General features: G+C 47.7%; 1 protein-coding gene and 1 long non-coding RNA gene across 2 annotated transcripts in view; one reads left to right on the forward strand and one right to left on the reverse strand.

The window, feature by feature from the left end:
• RAD51B (RAD51 paralog B) overlaps positions 1–14791 on the forward strand; it is an 817007-nt gene that overhangs the window by 766262 nt on the left and 35954 nt on the right. The window lies entirely within an intron of this gene.
• LOC118355591 (uncharacterized) lies at positions 1131–10507 on the reverse strand. Its single transcript, XR_004818352.2, has 3 exons — positions 10370–10507; positions 8124–8277; positions 1131–1486 (listed from the first exon to the last, which is right to left on the reverse strand). It is a non-coding gene; the product is annotated as an uncharacterized LOC118355591 (long non-coding RNA).

The following is a 14791-nucleotide window of genomic DNA, read 5'->3' on the forward strand; positions in this document are numbered from 1 at the left end:
TTCTTTTATATCCGTTATCTCATTTAAGCCAATCATCACTGCAAACATGTGACCTGGCATTGTTGTCCTCATTTTGTAGGTTATAAGAAAAGGAAAAGAAAAGAAAAGAAAAGAAAAGAAAAGAAAAGAAAAGAAAAGAAAAGAAAAGAAAAGAAAGAAAAAAGAAAAAAAGAAAAGAAAGGAAAAGGAAAAGAAAAGAAGAAAAGAAAAGAAAAGAAAAGAAAAGAAAAGAAAGGAAAGGAAAAGAAAAGAAAAGAAAAGAAAGGAAAAGATTTTGAAAGGTAAAGTAACAAAGTTACATCAATAACAGGTGGGATCTTTAACCCAGATGTGTCTGACCCAAAAGTCTGTGCTATTTCTATTTTTCCTTCAAATACCAACTTAGCCATTTATGTGGAGAGAATAACCTCAGGTGAACCACTTAGACACCCATTGCCTCAGTTTCCCATCTGTTAAACGGATACGATGTTGATAGTTAACTTACCCATCTACCTCATGGTTCTGTTCTGGTGGGCACACGAACTCATGGATAAAAAAAAAATTTTTTTAAATTTTAAAATGGCTTTAGGCAGCCTGGGTGGCTCAGCGGTTTAGCGCCGCCTTCAGCCCAGTGCCTGATCTTGGGGACCCAGGATCGAGTTCCACATCAGGCTCCCTGCATGGAGCCTGCTTCTCCCTCTGCCTGTGTCTCTGCCTCTCTCTCTGTATCTCTCATGAATAAATAAATAAAATCTTTAAAAATAAAAATAATAGGGATCCCTGGGTGGCGCAACGGTTTGGTGCCTGCCTTTGGCCCAGGGCACGATCCTGGAGACCCGGGATCGAATCCCACATCAGGCTCCCGGTGCATGGAGCCTGCTTCTCCCTCTGCCTGTGTCTCTGTCTCTCTCTCTCTCTGTGTGTGACTATCATAAATAAATAAATTTTTTTTAAAAATTAATAATAATAATAATAATAATAATAATAAAAAGGCCTTGAAAAAAAGGCCTTTAAAGCACTGTGAAGGGGGATCCCTCGGTGGCTCAGCGGTTTGGCGCCTGCCTTCAGCCCAGGGCGCGATCCTGGAGTCGGGGGATCGAGTCCCACGTCGGGCTCCCTGCATGGAGCCTGCTTCTCCCTCTGCCTGTGTCTCCACCTCTCTCTCTATGTGTCTATCATGAATAAATAAATAAATCTTTAAAAAAAAATAAAGCACTGTGAATATACAGCATTTAACCCTCACCTTGAATGTAGAAGTCATTATGGCTTTTCTACCATCTAGCCTTGTTGGTACACAGTAATACATTTCGATTTAGCAAATCTGGTGTATTTTCCACATTCCTGTTTCGATGGGCTCGTCTCTGACTGCTGACTCCACACTGGATTGTCTGTGTTGGTCTCTTCCCAGCAGTAAGTACTCCTTCCACAGCTGTCCCTCAGACATGCTCCTTACTGTTGAACTTCAGGTATTCCTCTGGGACCCCAAGAAAGCAGTCCATAGACACACCTTTCCAAGAGGGGATGGTAAATGTGTAACAATCAGCTTTCCACATATAGAACTGACGTGCATGTTGGTTGATAATTTCACTTACAATAATAAGTAAAACAACAGTGGAGCAACAAAGATGAATTTCAGAACTTCACTCATTTGTCAATGACAGGAGCAACTGCTAAATTGGATCATTATTTTTGGATACTGGAAGAATATTACTGCAATTCTTCGTGTTACAATGTCACTGCTACAGCTATGACACACTTTTATATTTAATCTACCTTGTTGGTAACTTCTCTATCACTTTCTGAAGTCTACACAATCAACAAAACAATGGAACAAGCCCTGGCTTGTAGAGTTTGCCAATTTCTGTAACATAAATATTCTCACTGTGGCCCATTTCAAACTTCCCAACGTAAGATTACTGCATGTGGAGTTGGGAAGAGATGGTAAGCAGCCTACTATAATATGGTATCCCCACCATATGGATGGAGGAGACATGTAACTCAAAAGCATAGATAATAGTAAATTGAAGCAAAATAATTAGGATGTGATCTGTTTTTAGTATTTATGGCTGTTGTTTTTAATATAATGCATTCAATTGTAGGTTTATATAATTTCATTTTCAGAATGGCTTGTTTAACAACTGGCTCACAAAATTCCTGAAAATCTAACAATCAGCCAATGCAAGGCAGCTCCAGCACCCCGCCATCCCCTCCCTCTTCCAAGAGCCCCCACAGGCCTCACGCCATGGGATAGCCACACCCTTTGTTGAATAACTCCAAGTCCCCTTGAATCAGGAGAACAGTATTCGACGTTCAGCTTCTCCAAATAAGCAATGTGGACGGCTGCAGTCCAGTGGAGTGACTTAATGATCTGTTTCCTTCAATAAACTCTGATTTCTGAATTTAATTCAGATACCTGAGTGTCGCCGTAAGTTGAGAGTGAGGCCCAAAGGCGTCCATGATGTAATATACTAGGTTTATACTTGGCAAGCAAACGACTTTGTGAGAGATGGATTTTCTTAGGCTGATTTTAGGAAGTTTGGGGTGTTTTTTTAAGAGTTAAGCCAAGGCAAAAAATAACCCTTGCAACATATCACTTCACAGCTGGTCAGGCTGGGAGAAACTATTCTGGGATATCCAAGCTAAGGTGCCTCTTTAAACTCCAGGCAAAGTGGAATCAGGATGTGGGGTTTCTATTCCTGTCTGTGTCAAGGACTTGGTATGTTATCCCTGGCCAGTTGGTTCCCCGGCTGGTACCTCAGTTTACCCTGTGGTGCAATCAAGTCAATGCCTTTGGCAAAAACATTAGACTTGAACTCTGGAGAGAAAGAAATATAGTTGCTATGGTTTGCTGGAGGGTAACCTGGTGATGTCCTTAATCAGTGTAGTCTCCTGGAAAAGCTAAATTTTAGGTGACCTCTTCTAGGAAATGACAAATATGCAAGGTTTACCAGAAAGCAGTGGCAAGAGGAATAGAAGGAAGCTAAAGAAGGAGGGGGTCTCCAAGCGACATCAGGGAAAATGTTGGGCCGGAAGTTAGAGTAAACTGCGTCCAGTGTGCACATCTCTGGGGCAGCGTGTTGGCAAAGGATGAGCCAGACACAGAAAAGGTAGGCAAGACGGGGTTAGTGGTGCTTTTATGTGGGTTTGACAAGAATCCCCTGAGTAGGAAAAGAACGTGATCAAAGTTAGGATTCTGAGACTCACATGAAAGATGACCAGGGACTTGGCAAAGTTGGAGGCAATACCAGCCTCCGAAATACCCCTGGAGATGGTGTCCCAAGGCCACTGTATAAACAGCCTCTGTCCCGTCCATCGGGAAGTCTCTTCTGGAACAAGCCTCTCTACCCTGCTTAAAGCTTGAGCGGCCCTTTAGAGAAGCAGCGTCACCGAATACTTCTTTACAGTTCCTTCCCATGCCTTGGACTTCTGTCATCTCACCTTTCCTGCCACCTAGGGGGAGGGGACAGTCTCCTAATTTTCACGAGAGCAACTAACACCTACAGATATTAAATGACTTACTCCAGATCCCAACTGAGGCTCCCACGCATCATCTGGCCACAAATCGTGTACCTCGTCTACACCGATCTGTCTCTTTCAAACCTGACTAGCTAGTTCATTTTTCCCATCCACAGGCCAGACACTTTCTGAAATAAAAAGCTGTTTGATCTCTAGAAGAACTAAAAGGCCAGTTCCAGTTGTCGAACATGACAAGCTGGAGAGAATATCTTCCAAAAGTTCCATGGGAAGGCCAAGGATTCTCAATTCCAAAGCCAGCCAAAATTCAGACTTCCTCTATAAAGAGACAGTCCCTCCCTGTTTAGAACATACCCTTCCTCATTAGGCTAGTTCCATGTTTTGTAATAACTTTTGCTTACACCACAAAATTATCATAGAATTATGGAAACACAACAGGCCTTGGAAAAAAGGTCCCGAGGCCCCTGGAAGTCATTATTCCTTCCTTTAGCAATTGCTGAGTTAAGCACCAAAAATATGGTTCCCATCTTGCTCCCCACCCACACCCCACCCCCAACAAACATACACACACACTCACACACACGATCTGCTGGACATATGTTCAGAAGAAAGCAGGGATGTGGGGGTTGGAGAAGAAGATTCACATGTCGTGAGTCAAGAGCTTAAGCATTTGAAAAGAAAAAGTGGGAGAGGGTGAGGAGTCTGCAGCCCTAGAAATGGAATATCCAAAGGATTTATTGCCTTTGAGTATCTCACAGGCATTTTTTTATATAAAAATCTGTAGCTTATGACTTTTTTTTTTTTTTGTATAGTGCAGTAAACAAGAGCTCTGAAAGGGGAAGGAAGCCAGGAGAAAGCCAGCTCCATTAGTCACGCAGCTGCATATCCTGTCACAAAGGACCCCAGTTGAGTAATCGCCCAAAATATGCCTGTTATTTTTTTTTCTTCAGAAAAAAAAAAAACGGGGCTTGCCAAAATGTACTGTAAAAAAGAAAAAAATCTGGTCTGTCAGCCCCAGAGGGGGAAAGGAAAAGAAAGAAGAAACAGGCGTAACTTCTCAGCACTCTCTGACCCTCTCCCAACTTATCCTTAAGAGAAAACACCTTCAGCTCCTCACACCAATGGAGCTGAGCTTGAGGAAAGCTGGCCCCATGAGGTGTACCAGGTGTCAGGGTCCCTGCAGGACATGGTGCGAGAGATGGCACAGAGGAGGGGCAGTGGGAGAGGGCGGTAAGACAGCAGGGCAAATGAACCAGTCCCCTGATGGACCTGAGGTGGGTGGGTGAGCTAATTGTCCCACAGGGAACCTGTGGTAGCCACACCAGTTCTGTGAGGTGGAATGAGCCCAGCCACAGACTGAACATTCTGATGGCCTCAGCAAAACCACCGTTGTCTCAGGCCTCAGGCTGTTTGGACCACAGACTGAACAAGGAGAGTTTGTGTGGAAGGACATCTGACGCTAGGGAAGTCTGAAGAACAGGGTCCAGGGAAGGGCCAGAGCTGCCTATAGGCTCAGGTGTTGTCCCGGTTGGCTTTCCAAAAGTGAAGCACAGCAGACAAAGGTGCTCTAATGCCTGGTTCAACTACTGCCTCTGGCCCATGCTCTCAGTCCCAGGGCACAAGGGATAGTCAATCCAAGCACAGAGCACTCTTGGAAAGACAATTTCCCTCCTACTCACATTCTGGTCCAGTCAGAATGTCTGGACCATGGGGAAGGAGACTTTCTGAACCCAGTTGACAAAAAAGTAGGAAGCCTTCTCCTTAAGAAGGAGAACAGAGCCCTAAGGGGAGAAACAAGACGGATGCATTATTCCCTTGGCTCTGGCCTCTCCGGAGCCTGTCTTAGGGGAGAAGGCCCAGCCCTGCCTCAGCTCCAAGGGCTGCAAGAAGACCCTTTCCAGGAGTACCTCCAGCGGTCGGGGTCCTAACATTTGGCCATTTGGCAATTCTAGGCCAAGGGGCCTCCAGCCCAAAGACCAAGTTCCTCCCCCTGCCTATTGCTGCAGGAAGAGCCTTTCCAGCTCTTCAAGGCTTTTGAGCCCTGCCCATCCTGTCAGAAGCACAGTCTCAAAGCCACCCGAGGCTTCAAGACTCAGCCCTGTCCACTGCTTCCCCTGGGAGAGCTACTTGACACCTAAAGCCATCCACAGGACGCTTATAAAAAGACAGGCATGGCTTCCTGCAGAGACCTGGCCTGTGAGCTTCTCTTCCTGGCTTCCTTGCTGATTTGCTGGGGAATATCGGCAACTCAAGTGAACTCTCTCCTCTCTGTAAGATTTATCCGCTATGAATCAGAGCCTCTAACGGCCTGCAACATGCAAGGTCCTGGGAATTTGGTGGTGACTAACAGATATAGGCCTTCTCTTCATATGAGACCCAGCAATCTTTCTCAAACCTCTGGAGCACACGACTGTGATTCCTGAAACCAGCTCTTCGGGTGGGTAGTCTGGGGGGTGGGAAGATATGATAGGAATCAATACAACAACTAACTAGACACATACGTGTGATTTCTAAAGAAAGAAAACAACCAAATATGAATACTAGCAGTTCCATAATGCTTGTAGATACAGGACAGCCCTCGAACCACCTGAACATAATGGAAATTCTATCAGAGCATCAGAAATTCACTCTGTTGCACATTCTAGCTTATTAGGAAATGTAAAAGATGGAGACGAGCTGATGACACGCAAACTACATGAACGTCAGTGCCCATGATCTAGTTCCTACAAAACCCAGTTACTAGACTGACTCTCCTTCCTCATCTCTACTCTTGTTGCAAGACCTGAGGACTGTTGTCTCCTAAGGGCTCAGCTTCTTCTCAAGGCCAGGTCCTTCACATAAACCATGAGCTGAAATCAGACATGTCAGCACCAACTCAAGCACATTGACTAATGTTACGAGGCTGACAGGCCTGGCCCACAAACACATGGGGTGATGTTATGATCCTCTGAATTGCAGGTGAATGAGGCCTCTGGAAGTACCACCCCCACACGGATTTCCCTTTGTGGTAGCAGTGACATCTGAGCCACTGAGCGTGGGGCCTCCAACTAGTTTCGCCCCCTCCCCTTCCTGTGCCCCAGGAGGAGGTTGGGGGCAGGTCTTCACAACAGAGAAGGCTCCCACTTCCTCTGAGTTCCTGACAACATTTCTCAGCCGTGTCAGGCCTAGTAAGCCTGCGGTCAACAGGCACCCAGGTGATGGTGCCTTTCTCAGCCCCTGTTCTTCCCTCATCAGCCCTTTGATGTTTCTAAGCTGACAAGGTCAGCATCTTCCAGGCCGTGGAGAACATGCCTGTCAAGTACACCTTCCAACAGCTGTTGAAGGTGCCATGTAGTCTCGAGTCACAGGAGAGTCTAAGGGGCTTGCTGAGGTGAGTCACCAGTTCCACTCTTGTCCTTGGAGGGGGCTCCACCCCATCAGCAAAAGGCCATCAACAGAAGGGTGCAGAGGGCAGAGCCGGGGAAAGAGAGAGAGAGAGAAGCTCTAGTACCCAACAAACTGCATCACAAATGAGGTGAGAGACGGGTGGGCTCCTTCCATCCATCATTGCTGATGAGATGCAAGCACGAGACGAAGTCTCACAAGGCCCTCGAAGTCCACCCACAAGCCTGTTACTCGGTGCCCTCAGCTCAGACGTGGTGTGGGGGGGGATGTAACAAGAGCCTTCGAGTGTGTGAAGAGTCAGTGGCCTGACAAAGCACTTACTGACCAAGAAAAAATTAACTTCAGGTGCAGCAGGAAAGGTCTGGTACCAAGAATGTCTGGGGTTTTGAGACACTGGAAAAGATTGCCTAATAATGTAATGGGCTCCCTTCCCTGGAAATATCTGGAAATAGGATAAGTACTCTCCAATCCTGGATAGGTCAGCGTTGCCTTGAAGTAAGGGGATGGACCCACAGAGAGAGCTTGCAAAGAACTTTGAGTCTATAACACGGTATGTTTCCACATGAAGAAACAATTTTTTTACTGTGGTAAAATGTGCATAACATTAAATTTACCATCCTCTCCATTTTTAAGTGTGTGGTCCAGTGGCACTAGGTACATTCGCACTGCTGTGCAGCCATCACCACCGTGCATCTGCAGAACCTTTCATCTTCTCACACTGAAGCTCTGCGCTCACTAAACACTAACTCCCCATGCTGTCTCTCCCCAGCCCCTAGCAGCCACCATTCTACTTCCTGTCTCTATGGTTTGCCCATGCTATGTACCTCCTATTAGTGGAATCATGCAATATTTGTTTGTGTGTGTGTATACTGGCTTATTTCACTTATCATAATACCTTCAAGGTTTATCCGTGTTGTAGCATATGTCATAATTTCATTCCTTTTTAAGACTGAATTATATATGTTACATATTATGTATTATATGTTATATGCTGTATAATATATATTTGTGTGCACCCCTTATCCACAGGGGATACTTTCCAACAGATGCTCGAAACCACAGATAATATTGAACCCTATATATAGTATGTTTTTTCCTATACATGCCTAGCTATGATAAAGTTTAATTTATAAATTAAGGATAGTAAAAGATTAATAACAGCAACTAAAATTAAAATAGAACAATCACAACAACAACAACAACAAAAAAGAACAATCACAACAGTATACTAATAAAATTTATGTGACTGTGGTCTCTCTCTCAAAGCATCTTACTATACCACTCACCCTTCTTGTGATGATGTGAGATGATAAAACACCTACGTGATGAGACGAAGTGAGGGGAATGATGAAGGCCTTGTGGTGTAGTGTTAGGCTTCTACTGATCTCCTGAAGATACATCAGGAGGATCATCTGTTTCCAGACAATGGGCCAAAGATAACTGAAACAAGGGAAAGCAAAATAGCAGATAAGAGAGAATGCTGGACCACATTGTATCTCTTCACCTGTCATGGACATTTGGGTTGTTTCTACTCTTCGGCTATTGTGAATATTGCTACTCTGAACATGAGAGTACGAATGAATATCTGTTCAAGTCCCTGCTTTCAATTCTTGTGGGAATTGAAAATATACCCAGGAGTGGAATTGCACAAATAAAAATTTTAAAAAGACAAAAGTATTGTGCCCCAAGAGAAAAGACATCAATGTGCTCATATTGCAGTCCTGTATGGAAAACAAACTCTTTTAAAAATTGAGCTACAATAAGGCTTAGATAAGTGAGCTAAGGAAGCATGGAAGGGGAATCCAGCAGGCTCCTTGATCAATCAGGGAAGGCTTCACAGAGGAGACAAAATTTGAGCTAGATTCTAATAGATGACTTGGAGTTTGCCTGGAAAAAAAAAGAAAGAAAGAAAGAAAGAAAGAAAGAAAGAAAGAAAGAAAGAAAGAAAGAAAGAAAGAAAGAAAGAAAGAAAGAAAGAAAGAAAGAAAGAAAGAAAAAAGAAAGAAAGAAAGAAAGAAAGAAAGAAAGAAAGAAAGAAAGAAAGAAAAATGGAGACAAGCAATAAAAAAAAAATCACCTTTTAAAAAGAGTAGACAAATGCTAAATGAACATATCCTTTGCTCCAGCAACCGTGCTCATAGGAATTTCCCTGCAGATATATACTCATGCATGTCCACCCAAGGCGTATGTCTGAAGATCCTCACTACAACAATGTTTGTAAGATCATAGACTGGAAGCAGCCTCTGAGCCCATTACTAGGAGACTGGTTAGATAAACCATGGTGCAGCCATACCACGAATTAATATGCAACCATTAAAAAGAACAAAGGGGATTTCCATGTGCTGACATGGCAAGAATTCCAGACTTATTTTTAATCAAAAAAAAAAATGTCAGTATATACCCAAATTCTTTCCCTGGAAGGATACACAAACTGTTAATAATTATTACCTTTGGAAGGAACAACTGTGGTTTGAGGGAAGAAAAACTTAAGTTTCATGTTATACCTTCTATGCTTCTTTTTTTATTATTTTTTTAGCCATGTCCACATATTGCATTAAAAGAAATGTTAACAGGACTCTCAGGGTGATAGGATTATGGGGCATTTTTATTCTTTATGCTTTCCTTATTTAAAATATTTTAAAGAGGAAAGCAGCTATTTTTCTGGAATGGTTTAGTCTCAATGGCTCCTCAAGGCAAGAAGACGGAATAGATACTTAAAGGGCCAGGCTTCTCAAGGAGTCTGTCTTAGAAGTTTGCCAGGTTTCCTTTCAAGACAAAATGGTATTCTCACATTATGGAGAGAGAAACTGAGGAGCAGAGATAAGAGAAATAGATCAAAAGTCTGGGACAAGGAAAGCATGGAGCCAGGGCCGTCCCCCAAATGCCTGCCAAGTCTACTCGGGGATGTAGGGGATCTCCACCTCTTCTGCATGGTCTGCACCCCTCAGGGTACCCAGGGCTCCAGGACCAGGACCGAGACCCAGCCACACAGGGTTAACGCTGGTGCTTTGCTTCACTGAGCATGGTGGAGAAGGGAGCAGGGGGTGAGAGCAGAGGGGCCCAGCCCAGCCCGGCTCCAGGCAGCAGTAATAAGATGCAGGTGTTTTTACAGTTGCATTACAGAGCAGGGAAGAGTCTCAACTGCAGCAAGCATATAGAAATAGAGAAATAAGAGCCGAGTGTGGTGGAGAAAAATGTGCCTGCAAATAATGAGAAAGCATTTTGGAAAGGGGGCTGGCTTTGGGTTTAGGAGGAATGCAGCAGTTTCTGGCACAGGCCTACCTAATAGCGGGGTGTGTGTGTGTGTGTGTGTGTGTGTGTGTGTGTGTAGGTATACAGGCTCCTGTCTCATGCACACACAAAGGCACGCATGCACATACACCCCACCATCACCACCACCACCACAGCAAATCTTTTTCCCAGCAACACCTCAGATAATACAGATTTGGCCTTTGACCGGGATTGATCATTTCCCCCTGGCCACTATAGTCTGCCTTTCCTCTCCTGCCTTCCTTTCTCTGGACCCACGTACCTCCTTTTTCTGTCATCTTTCCCTTTATCTTTGGGGCCTTCAGAGGACTGTATCTCCAGTTGGCCTGCCTGAATTTCTTAATCCCCCTTGGCTCTGCTTCCAAGCAGGCATTTTGTGAGCCTGACTTCCCCACCTCTCTTTCCCAAGCCCCTCCTTCCCTGCAGCTGGGGAGGAAGCAAGAACAAAATGGTGCCTCTGCCCTGGGCTTCTAGAAGACCATGGAGCTGGCTTGTGTACTCCAGCTCCTGCTGCCGTAACCCGGGTGAAATGCTCCCGTCATTTCATTTCATCTGGAAACTAAAGGTAATTAGTCCAGGGAGAGACATGATAAAGCAACACTGGGAGGCCTCCCTCCTCTTGGTCACCCCCAGGCAGGACCGGGGAAATGGGCACAAGCTCTGTGGGAGCTGGGCCTGGTCCTTTGCCCCTCCTCCCTCACATCCCTCAGGGGTAGGGAGTGGCAGACAGAAAAATCCCTGCTTTGCTCTTGCCTTCCACAGGCTTTCAGCTTGCCCTGAGTTAAGAGAGCTGAAAGTGAGTCATTTCTGTGATTTATTTAGTTGACTCCTTGTCTGAGACCTAGTATAGATCTGCAATTGTAAGCATGTTGTTCTAACACAGGGAAAGGCTTTGGGAGATCCTGGCAGCCCCTCCGAGGCCCTGCTTGGCCAAGTTGGGCTGGCATCTGAGTGAGAGGTGCATGTGGAGGTGAGACTCCAAATGGCCATGGGTTCTGGATTCCCATGATGAGGAAGGGATTGGGGAGATATGTTGAGGGCTCAGAAAAGGCCTCTGTCATTGGCTGCTAAACTCACTGCGAGCATCTCTGTATGCAAACCCTGAGCCCACTGAGCCAGGATTTGTGTGGGGCAACAAGCTGCATGATAAATGCATTTTCCAGAATTCAGCACCCCCAGGTCAGAGGGGGGAAGGGGGGTGACAAGAGCCTGTCAGCTGTTGTCCAGCCTGGCCCGTCTGAAATGGGAGAACCAAGCTCTAAAACGGTTTCTGCTTTCTCCGCTCCCATCCTCCACCACCCACCTACCTCCCTGCACAGGAACAACACGCAACAAAACCAGGCCAGACAGAGTAGGGGTGGAAAGGCAGCAACCAAACTGTTTCCCGCTCATTCCACCCACAGCCCTCGGCGGTGCCAGGGGCCCTTTGGAAGAGGCAGGACCGGCCATCAGCCATGGGTGCTACGCTTCAGAAGCTCCAGGGAATCCCACTAGAGTTACCCGGCTGCTGGTGGAACCTGCCACCTGACCCATCCAAGACATGGACTTGTCACCGGCGGGGATAGCAGTGGGAACCAGCCCGAAATCCGGGACACAGAGGCACCCGCCTGGTGCCTTGTGTCTCCGGACTCGGCTTCTCCTCCCTTCTGGAGTCAGATGGTGGAAGCCGAGTGTCCCCAGAGCCCCACCGGAGCCTGAAGGGTGCCCTCAGCCCGCCCTGCGCCCTGCCTCACGCAGTGCCAGGAGGAGCAGATGTTTCTAAGGAAGGGCCCAGAGCAGGGCCAGGAGGCGCCGCAGGCAGGTCCCCAGCCTGGCTCCCAAGCAGGGGCTGCGGCGCGCGGGCCTCAGAGCAGGAGCTGCCCAGGGAGTGACACTCACTCTCTTGAGTTCTCAGCTTCTTTCAGGAAATTGCCAGGTTGGCCCTTGGCTTTCTCCTCTGCGGTGCCCCCACTCCGTTTCCAGGGCAACCGCCTCCCCATCCCCGGGAGCCTCTCCCGGGCCTGCCCGCCCCTCCGCTGCACCGCCCCCCCCCCCGCCCTCCCACCCCCCCACGTCTCATCTGTCTGGGTGGGAACCAGGATTAGAGTTTGTCGGGGACAGGGACGCTTTTCCCAGGGCCGCTGTGCCTCTCCGTGATCTCTTTGCGCCCGCTCGGCCCCTGCCCCAGGCCTTTCAAGTGCCCCAGACTTAATGAGTGGCCCTGGGTTTCCTCCTCTTCCCTTTCTGGGCCTCCAATAAAGCCGGAGAATTAACCCAGGTTTTAAGTGCCCCGTTTCCAAGCTGCATATCAAAGGGGGCTTCCCCAAGCTGCTTCTGCATTTCAAAGGGGCTGATTTATCGCTGCTTTCACTTAAACCCGCACATTTGGGGGGAAGAGTTTTACCCCGAGGTCAAACTCTGAAAAAGCAAACGGATCCCCGTTCGCCTCCTCCTGGGGTGCCGTGGGCTATTAGTATCTAAACTGCGAGGGCCGGAGTGGGGGCCAGTGGGGAAACACGCTCAGCTGTGTGGGGCCAGGGTCCCTGAGGGAACTAGCCTGGCTGCGTGGTGAGGAAGAGAGGGAATGTCCAGAACATTCCCAGCGAGGGCCCTGTCCTAAAGCAAATTTCCTGCTTCTCTGCCTAGCGCGCCCAGCAACCTCACCGGTTAGCACTTCCAAGCTACTCTGCCCTCCACCCAGGTCCCGGCCCCTGGGCATCCTTGATTCGTTTTCTTTCTCCAGCTTTCCCTGCAGATCTCTGCAGACACTGAAGATTCAGCTGCTACCCGGCTGGGCCACTGAGCCACTTGTATTCCCATTCCCTTCCTCCTTCTCAGGGAAACCCTGCCCACACCTTCCCTTCCCACTGCCAGACCCATACATTCACTCCCTCCCTCCCTCCCCACCCCAGCCACGGTCTCCAGGCCCAACCTCAACTCTATCAATCGTCCTTATGGTTTCCCCACCCCGAAAAGGAATCCTCCCTAAACCTGGGAATCTCACCTTCCTGTCTGTTCTTGCTGCAGCCCCTGGGTGTATGTACTCTCTAATCTCACTGCAGACAGTAAAGTCCTGCCTCTGATTTAACCCACACCAGATTCCCAGGCTTTCTCAGGCAAGAAGTCCCCAGCAAATGTGCAAACCCTGCACTGGACTGCCCAGAACAGCCACAAGCTAGCAGCGAGGAAGAAACCCCTGGAGGAGCCGGGCAGGTGGCATAACTTCTTGAGGAACTTCTTTTAAGGGCAGGAGGAGGAGAAGCAGTGTCCGAAGCAGCGCCCAAAGCCGACTCTGGAGAGGACACCCTGTGTTTCCCTTTCTCAAGCTGCCACTAGCTCATTTGTTCATTTATCAGCTCACGTGACCTACTTGAGTGCCTACTACTGCGGGATGCAGCAGGAGCTCCTGAGGGGGTCACTCTGGCAGAGGAATTAGACAGGAGGGCCAACGATTAATTACAGTGCAGGGAGGTCAACCATCCCTCAATGAGGCTGGCAACTCTCCCTGAGATGGCCTTACCCTCTCTGTGGGGGACCAGGGAAGACTCTAGGCCGGGAAAGTTGATTTGGGTTTGAAAGATGAGAAAATTATCAGAGAAATAAGCATGTTTTAGGCCGAGGGAACAGCAGGTGCAAAGGTACAGAAGCACCCAAGCCCACAGCTCACTGCTGTCAGGTGGATGAGTGTGGCCAGCAGGTGAGAATGTGCAGGGAGGTGTCAGGGGGGCCTGAGAGGGCAGTGGGCAAGGTTGTGAACACCACGCCAAAGAACCTGGGAGTTTGTGGCTGAGTTTCAGAGGACACATGCCATGCGGGGCCGAGTAAGGCAGGGAACAAGGTAGGAAAAGCGAGTAGAATGCTGTGTTCTAGCCCACAGCTTCCTGTTAACCTTCACCCACTAGCTTCTTCCTATGGCAACCCATGCTCAGACTGTGCCTTTGTTTACCCCACTCCCCGGAAGCACTGAGTCAGATAGGCTTTTCTCCCAGAGGCCTTGCTCAAAAAGTACCCATTGCTCCAGCCCCTTGGATTTGCTGAGCCCCATCAGTGCAACACATGAGAGGAACCGTCTCTCTTCAGGAAAGAGGTGAAGGAGACAGGTAAAGTCTGGGGCAAAGTACACAGAGCCTGGCAAGGTATGCAGGGGTGGGCAGGCGTGGGAACAGCCACAGCTTATTCAAATAAGCTGAATCTTATAGAAGAAGCTTCCAGGAAGGAAGGGATTGGACCAGGGTCTCTGAGATCCTTGCAGTACTTACATATGGTGTTGCCTGGGCAGCCCCAAAGCAAGGAAGCCTACCCTGTCAGTGTTTCAGCTTCCTCTTGGAGAGGGGGACAAACTATCAGCCCCAGGCCTAGCCCTGCGAGCAAACCCCCATTTCTGCAGCCCATGTCATCTAGGAGGAGTCTGGGCTGTGTGTGGAGCAAATTGTCCTGGGCATGGGGCTTGTGAGGTCACGGAGGAGATGGATAACAAAATGAAGACTTGGGAGTTAAGTACCTTGTCATTCGCACAATTCACGTGAAAACAACAGGCTTCGGGCAGTAGATATGTTCCCCGAAGGCTGTTTGAGGGCTAAAATGGTGCGATTCAGTTAATGACTATAGATGTCTCGGGAGGAGTCAATCCCTGTACAGTGTTTTCTATACAATGTAGATAATTGGGCTAATGGCCATGTATCTTGGGCTCGCTGAAGGCCAGGCA

Source organism: Canis lupus, chromosome 8 (assembly GCF_003254725.2).
Source record: "Canis lupus dingo isolate Sandy chromosome 8, ASM325472v2, whole genome shotgun sequence".
Classification (NCBI taxonomy): domain Eukaryota; kingdom Metazoa; phylum Chordata; class Mammalia; order Carnivora; family Canidae; genus Canis; species Canis lupus.